Consider the following 7,290-nt stretch of genomic DNA (forward strand, 5'->3'; position numbering starts at 1 on the left):
GGGGGACTTTTGACCAGGAGCTCAGTTATTCCCTTGTCTCTGAAGACCCTGAAAGAGGTGCCTTCGGTTGAAAGGGTCACTTTCTTCTGCCCTGTCCCATGAAGCACTGGCTCCCCCGGGACTCTCCCCGTTCAATGCAGGTGCTCAGTGCAGTGTGCGCCGCGTGTCCAGCTGCGGCCGCCAGGGGGCGCGAGGAGGCCGAGGAGGAGCCGGGACATCCGGGGCCCCTTCCGGAGCCCGCTGCCCGAACCTCTGTGGCGGGAACGCCGCTGCGGTCCTGCAGCTCTGCCGGCGCCTCACGGCCGCAGGCCAGGCCCCCGCCACTCCCGAGGTCCGGGCGGCCCGGAGTCGCGACGGCGTCCCCACTTCCCACCCCCAGATGCTTCTCCTCGGACCCCTGGAAGCAAAAGGGAGTCACTGTCGCTTTGATTGTTGGTCTCTCGGATGGTTAGGGCTGGCGCCCTGCCCCAGGGGGTCTGCCCCCTCCCCGCTGTCCCCAGGACCCAGCCCCTGACCCCCTACCCTGAGGGCCGACAGCTTCCTGCGGTCATTGCCTCGGTGACCCAGTGAATTTCGGGGTCTCTTGCTAGAGCAGGGAGAAAATACAGCCACCCCCCAGGATAAATGCATTCCTTCGGAGCTGTGAGGGGCCTGGCTCTGGGGCCAGGAACAGGGTTGCCAGACCTAGCATGCACACAAAAGAATGCCAGGTAAATTTGAATTTCTGTTAGACAACAGATTATTTTTTTAGGATGTGTGTCTCATGCAATATTTGGTACACACTTGTTCATTGGAAGGTCTGATGTTGAAGCTGAAACTCCAATACTTTGGCCACCTCATGCGAAGGGTTGACTAACTGGAAAAGACCCTAATGCTGGGAAGGATTGGGGGCAGGATGAGAAGGGGACGACAGAGGATGAGATGGCTGGATGGCATCACCGACTCGATGGACATGAGTTTGGGTGGACTCCGGGAGTTGGTGATGGACAGGGAGGCCTGGCGTGCTGCGATTCATGGGGTCGCAAAGAGTCGGACACGACTGAGCGACTGAACTGAACTATACTGAAATGTATTTAACTATATATTTTTATACTATGTGTTTAGGAGAATATGCTAAATATATTACATAATACGTATAAACATTTTTAATAAATATACATGTATCAGGAATATACATTTAGTATACTAAATGTATATGTGTATATGTGTGTGTGTTTCTTATTTCTCTGAAATTTGAATTTGACTGAATGTCCTGTATTTTTTCTGGTAACTAGCCAAGAATGAATTTATGTGGAGGGAGGAAGGGAAAGGTGTAGATGAATGAAAGAATGTGTGAAGCTCTCAACACTAGAGATACTCATTTCTGTTCTTTTGAATGTCTTCTTATCTATATATTTTAAACTCCACTTGTAAAAACCTGGATAGTTTTTTTTTTTCAATACATTTTTTCTCTGTTTTGTTTCAGGTAAACTCAAGTACAGTTTTGTCTGTGACTTTTCTCCCAAGCCATCAGCTTTCTTAACAGATTTAAAAAAGAAACAACCAATCACGTAGATCATGGAATTCAGCTAAAGCTACTCCCCTTTATGTCGATGGGAGCCTTTCCGCTTGAGAAGCTTAATGTTTTTATATTGTTGTTGTTCAGTTGGTAAGTCGTGTCTGACTCTGCGACCCCATGAACTGCAGAGCGCCAGGTATCCCTGTCCTTCACTATCTCCCCGAGTTTGCTTAAACTCTTGTCCATTGACCAGTGAAGCCATCCAACCATCTCATCCTCTGTCGTCCCCTTCCCCTCTTGCCCTCAGTCTTTCCCAGCATCAGGATCTTTTCCAGTGAGTCAGCTCTTTGCATCAGATGGCCAAAGTAAACTTATTTTAATAGGCAAATTTGTGCTTTGTAATTTTGGCAGAGAGGTTTACTTTCTGACTGGAGACCAGGCTACTCAGGACTGTTGGGTGGGGCAGAAATATGCAATTCATGATGCCACCTGTACATACCACTGTGTACAAAGCCTGGTGGAAGCCTCCTGGAGACTTCACTTCTGGGTAACCATTTTACAACCACTATCCTATAGGACACACACACGCACCCACAGTCTGTGTGTCTGTTACATTTAGATTTTGGGTCAAAGGACTCAATCCCCTATAAGGGACCAGATCCCTTATAAAATTGCTAATAACACTGCTTGGCCCTTGTTGAGCTTGATTTTTCAAATCAAGCTGTCAGCAAAGTTGGTTCCTTCTGAGAGCTGTGAGGAAAGGATCACTCCAGGGTCTGTCCTTGGCTCGTAGTTTTGCCAAGAGAATGCACTAGTCATAGCAAACACCCTCTTCCAACAACACAAGAGAAGACTCCACACATAGACATCACCAGATGGTCAACACCGAAATCAGATTGATTATATTCTTTGCAGCCAAATATGGAGAAGCTCTATACAGTCAGCAAAAACAAGACTGGGAGCTGACTGTGGCTCAGATCATGAAATCCTTATTGCCAAATTCAGACTTAAATTGAAGAAAGTAGTGAAAACCACTTGACCATTCTGATATGACCTAAATCAAATCCCTTACGATTATACAGTGGAAGTGACAAATAGATTCAAGGGGTTAGGTCTGATAGACAGAATGCCTGAAGAACTATGGACAGAGGTGCATAACATTGTCCAGGAGGCCGTGAGCAAGACCATCCCCAAGAAAAAGAAATGAAAAAAGGCAAAATGGCTGTCTGAGGAGGACTTACAAATAGCTATGAAAAGAAGAGAAGTGAAAGGCAAAGGAGGAAAGGAAAGATATACCCATTTGAATGCAGAGTTCCAAAGAATAGCAAGGAGAGATAAGAAAGCCTTCCTCAGTGACCAATGCAAAGAAATAGAAGAAAACAATAGAATGGAAAAAACTAGAGATCTCTTCAAGAAAATTAGAGAAACCAAGGGAAATTTTCATGCAATGATGGACACAATAAAGGACAGAAATGGTATGGACCTAACAGAAGCAGAAGATATTAAAAAAGAGGTGGCAAGAATACACAGAACTGTACAAAAAAGATCTTCATGACCCAGATAACCACGATGGTGTGATCACTCACCTAGAGCCAGACAACCTGGAATGCGAAGTCAAGTGGGCCTTAGGAAGCATCACTATGGACAAAGCTAGTGGAGATGATGGAATTCCAGCTGAGCTATTTCAAATCCTAAAAGATGATACTGTGAAAGTGCTGCATTCAATATGCCAGCAAATTTGGAAAACTCAGCAGTCACCACAGGACTGGAAAAGGTCAGTTTTCATTCCAATCCCAAAGAAAGTCAATGCCAAAGAATGCTCAAGTTACCGCACAGTTGCACTCATCTCACATGCTAACCAAGTAATGCTCAAAATTCCTCAAGCCAGGCTTCAACAGTATGTGAACTGTGAACTTCCAAATGTTCAAGCTGGATTTAGAAAAGACAGAGGAACCAGAGATCAAATTGCCAACATCTGTTGGATCATCGAAAAAGCAAGAGAGTTCCAGAAAAACATCTGCTTTGTTGACTATACGAAAGCCTTTGACTGTGTGGACCACAACAAACTGTGGAAAATTCTTAAGAGATGGGAATACCAGACAACCTGACCTGCCTCCTGAGAAATCTGTTTGCAGGTCAAGAAGCAACAGTTAGAACTGGATATGGAACAACGACTGGTTTCAAATAGGGAAAGGAGTACATCAAGGCTGTATATTGTCACCCTACTTATTTAACTTATATGCAGAGTACATCACGAGAAATGCTGGATTGGATGAAAAACAAACTGGAATCAAGATTGCTGGGAGAAATATCAATAACCTCAGATATGTAGATAACACCATCCTTGTGGCAGAAAGCAAAGAAGAACTAAAAAGCCTCTTGATGAAGGTGAAAGAGGAGAGTGAAAAAGTTGGCTTAAAACTCAAAATTCTGAAAACTAAGATCATGACATCTGGTCCCATCACTTCATGGCAAATAGATGGGGAAGCAATGAAAACAGTACAAGACTTTATTTTTTTGGCCTCCAGAATCACTGCAAATGGTGACTGCAAGCCATGAAATTAAAAGACACTTGCTCCTTGGAAGAAAAGCTATGACAAACCTAGACAGCATATTAAAAAGCAGAGACATTACCAACAAAGGTCTGTCTAGTCAAGGCTATGGTTTTTCCAGTAGTCATGTATGGATGTGAGAGTTGGACTATAAAGAAAGCTGAGCGCCGAAGAATTGATGCTTTTGAACTATGGTGTTGGAGAAGACCCTTGAGAGTCCCTTGGACTGCAAGGAGATCCAACCAGTCAGTCCTAAAGGAAATCAGTCCTGAGCATTCATTGGAAGGACTGATGCTGAAGCTGAAGCTCCAATACTTTGGCCAACTGATGCAAAGAACTGACTCATTTGAAAAGATCCTGATACTGGGAAAGATTGAAGGTGGGAGGAGAAGTGGACGACAGAGGATGAGATAGTTGGATGGCACCACCAACTCAATGGACATGAGTTTGAGTAAACTCCGGGAGTTGGTGATGGGCAGGGAGGCCTGGCATGCTGCAGTCCATGGGGTTGCAAAGAGTTGGACACGACTGAGCGACTGAACTGAGCTGAACTGAACTAATGATGTCACTTTACCCTGATACCTCTGTAAAGACCCTATCTCAAACAAGGTCATGTTCTGAGGAAGTAGGGGTTAGGATTTCAATATATTTTGTTGTGAGGGACATGGTTCAACCTGTGTGTGTGTGTGTGTGTGTGTGTGTGTGTGTGTGTGTGTTAGTCACTCAGTCACGTCCAACTCTTTGTGACCCTATGGGATGTAGCCCACCAGGCTCCTCTGTCCATGGAATTCTCTAGGCAAGAATACTGGAGTGAGTAGCCATTTCCTTCTCCAGGAAGTCTTCCCAACCCAGGGATCAAACCCAGGTCTCCTGCTGTGGGCAGATTCTTTACCGTCTGAACCACCAGGAAAGCTCCAATCCACCTCTAACACCAAGAAAACACTAGTGAATGAAAGTGCAATTCATTGGTACCTGAAAGATGATTCTTTGGGGGAGGGGCATCCCATCTGCACCTTGATAGCCAGCATTTTGTCTGCCAGGCTGGAACTATGGTCAGGAAGCTCCCAAAACCCAGAAAGTACTGGCTTCCTGGGAGAGCCCACCATTCCCATCAGATGCTTAAAGTTGGTTAGAGAAACCAGCTGAGCTCCTGACAGGAGAGGTGCTTTCCTTTCCACAAATGTAGTGGAGATGCTCACCCCAGGGAGGGGGTTCTTGTCTTCCCCAGGGCAGAGGCCCACTTGTCTTCTCTCACTGCAGGTGAAAACAGGACCCTGAGCAGAGCATCCTCCATGGATTTGTCCAACACATGTGACACTCAAGTTCACTGGGGAACTGGGAATTGGTCCAGGAAAGAAAAACAAGGGCAGGCATGCAGAGGATATGAAGTAAAAATTTAATAATGTGTAGTAAATGTTTATCGTAATTTGGGTCTCATAAAACCTGGACTGTATGTTCTTACTTGGATGATAGAACTCTAATGCAATGCTGTGTTCTGTCACATACAATTGAAATCTGAAGATTCAAAACAATGCTTTGCCTAATTCTTTCTGAGTAACTAACTCTTTCTAGTCACTGTAGAGTTTCAAACTCAGACTTTGGTCACCTTATTGTTCCGTAAGATTTTAATATTCTAATTAGTAACAAGAAATCTTTCAGGTAAGTGAGAGAATCCCAGTTCCTCCAGTGATTTATGGAGACAAAAAGAATCCAGTAAATCACTCTGTAGTTTCCAGAGAACTATCACCTGTCCAGTAGCTGCTAAGTTCAGAGTGAAAACAGGCTAATAGCACATGCAGTCTCCCAGCATTATTGGTCCCCCTGGGAGAGTCTCCAGGCCCCACCAGTGCTAACTTGGTAGTCAGGGCCATCACATCCTGCCATATTTGGAAAGATTTTTGACAACCCAGGCCTAATTTTAATTGGTCCTTTTTGCCAAAGTGAGACCCTTTGTCTCACTATGTTGGGGATATGAATTTCCCTAAAATATTAATGTATTGAAGATGCAAAATTTGGCATGAGAACAAATGGAATGGAGAATGGCTTCAGGGAGGAAGTCCCCTTTCTGTGACGATCAGTGCCATTTGGGGCTTTGGAGGTAGTTTGGAAAATGAACTGGACTCAGTCCTTAAAAATAAAGTTATTTGGCAAAGTGAGGAAGCCTTGATCCAGCAGAGAGCCCTTAAAACCCTTCTGCACACCTTTAAAGATATTGGAAGCTATGACTGCTAATCAGTACCTACAAATCATTTAAATCATCAGTTTCTTGATCAATTGTGAGCACGTTAATAATTTTCCTCCATGCATTTTAGGTGAAAAGAGATTTGGGGTAGAAGACTAATTCAATCACTTGTGTACATGGGCATCACCACCCTTTTTCCTGCCTTCCCTCTTTGGTCCCCTCCTTCAACAACATGTATCCCCGTGCTTTTGTGAGTCAGCTCTGCTCCAGAGTATCCACTCACCTTCCCGAGAACAACATATGCTTTCTTCCTGTCAGTTCTTCATTTCTTTTTTCTCCTCCTAACACACATTCATACCTGTGTCCCATCACTCAATTGTTCTGTGTCATGGTATACATTTTATCTTTCAACTTTCCTGTCTACCATCTTATCCGCCTGCAATACAGGAGACCCCGGTCTACCATCTCACATCTAGCTTTTCTTTAGCAAACACATACTTGTTTTATTCTGATACTGTGCTCTTGATTGTGTCTTCTACTCAGTTTGCTATTATTGCAATTTTTCTTTTTTTCTGTTGCTTTGGTTTTTCTCTCCCAGGGGTGAAAGTGAAACTGAAAGTCACTCAGTCGTGTCTGGCTCTTTGCGACCCCATGGTCTATCCAGTCCCTGGAACTCTGCAGGCCAGAATACTAGAGTGGGTTGCCATGCCCTGCTCCAGAGGATCTTCCCAACCCCAGGGATCGACCCCAGGTCTCCTGCATTGCGGGCAGATTCTTTACCAGCTGAGCTACAAGAGAAGCCCAAGAATACTGGAGTGGGTCACCTATCCCTTCCCCGGTGGATCTTCCTGACCCAGGAATCGAGCTGGGGTCGCCTGCATTGCAGGTGGATTCTTTACCAACTGAGCTATGAGGGAAGCCCTCTCCTAGGGGGTGTGGAAACCAGATCGCAGGTGCTGAAGCTGATCAACATCGCCAGCAGCCCTGGTACCAGCATCCCTGTTGCCATACCTCCCGGGCTCTTCACCAGTGAGCGCTCTAGTTCTTGTGAGAGCAGG

General features: G+C 45.1%; 1 long non-coding RNA gene across 1 annotated transcript; it reads left to right on the plus strand.

Annotated features, from left to right (window-relative positions):
* Positions 1-194: 194 nt before the first annotated feature.
* LOC145520452 (uncharacterized) lies at positions 195-4,464 on the plus strand. The gene is made up of 2 exons (XR_014064479.1): positions 195-710; positions 1,466-4,464. It is a non-coding gene; the product is annotated as an uncharacterized LOC145520452 (long non-coding RNA).
* Positions 4,465-7,290: the final 2,826 nt, after the last annotated feature.

The sequence above is a fragment of the Giraffa tippelskirchi genome, chromosome 9, assembly GCF_054371585.1.
Source record: "Giraffa tippelskirchi isolate mGirTip1 chromosome 9, T2T-mGirTip1v1.2.pri, whole genome shotgun sequence".
Lineage (NCBI taxonomy): Eukaryota > Metazoa > Chordata > Mammalia > Artiodactyla > Giraffidae > Giraffa > Giraffa tippelskirchi.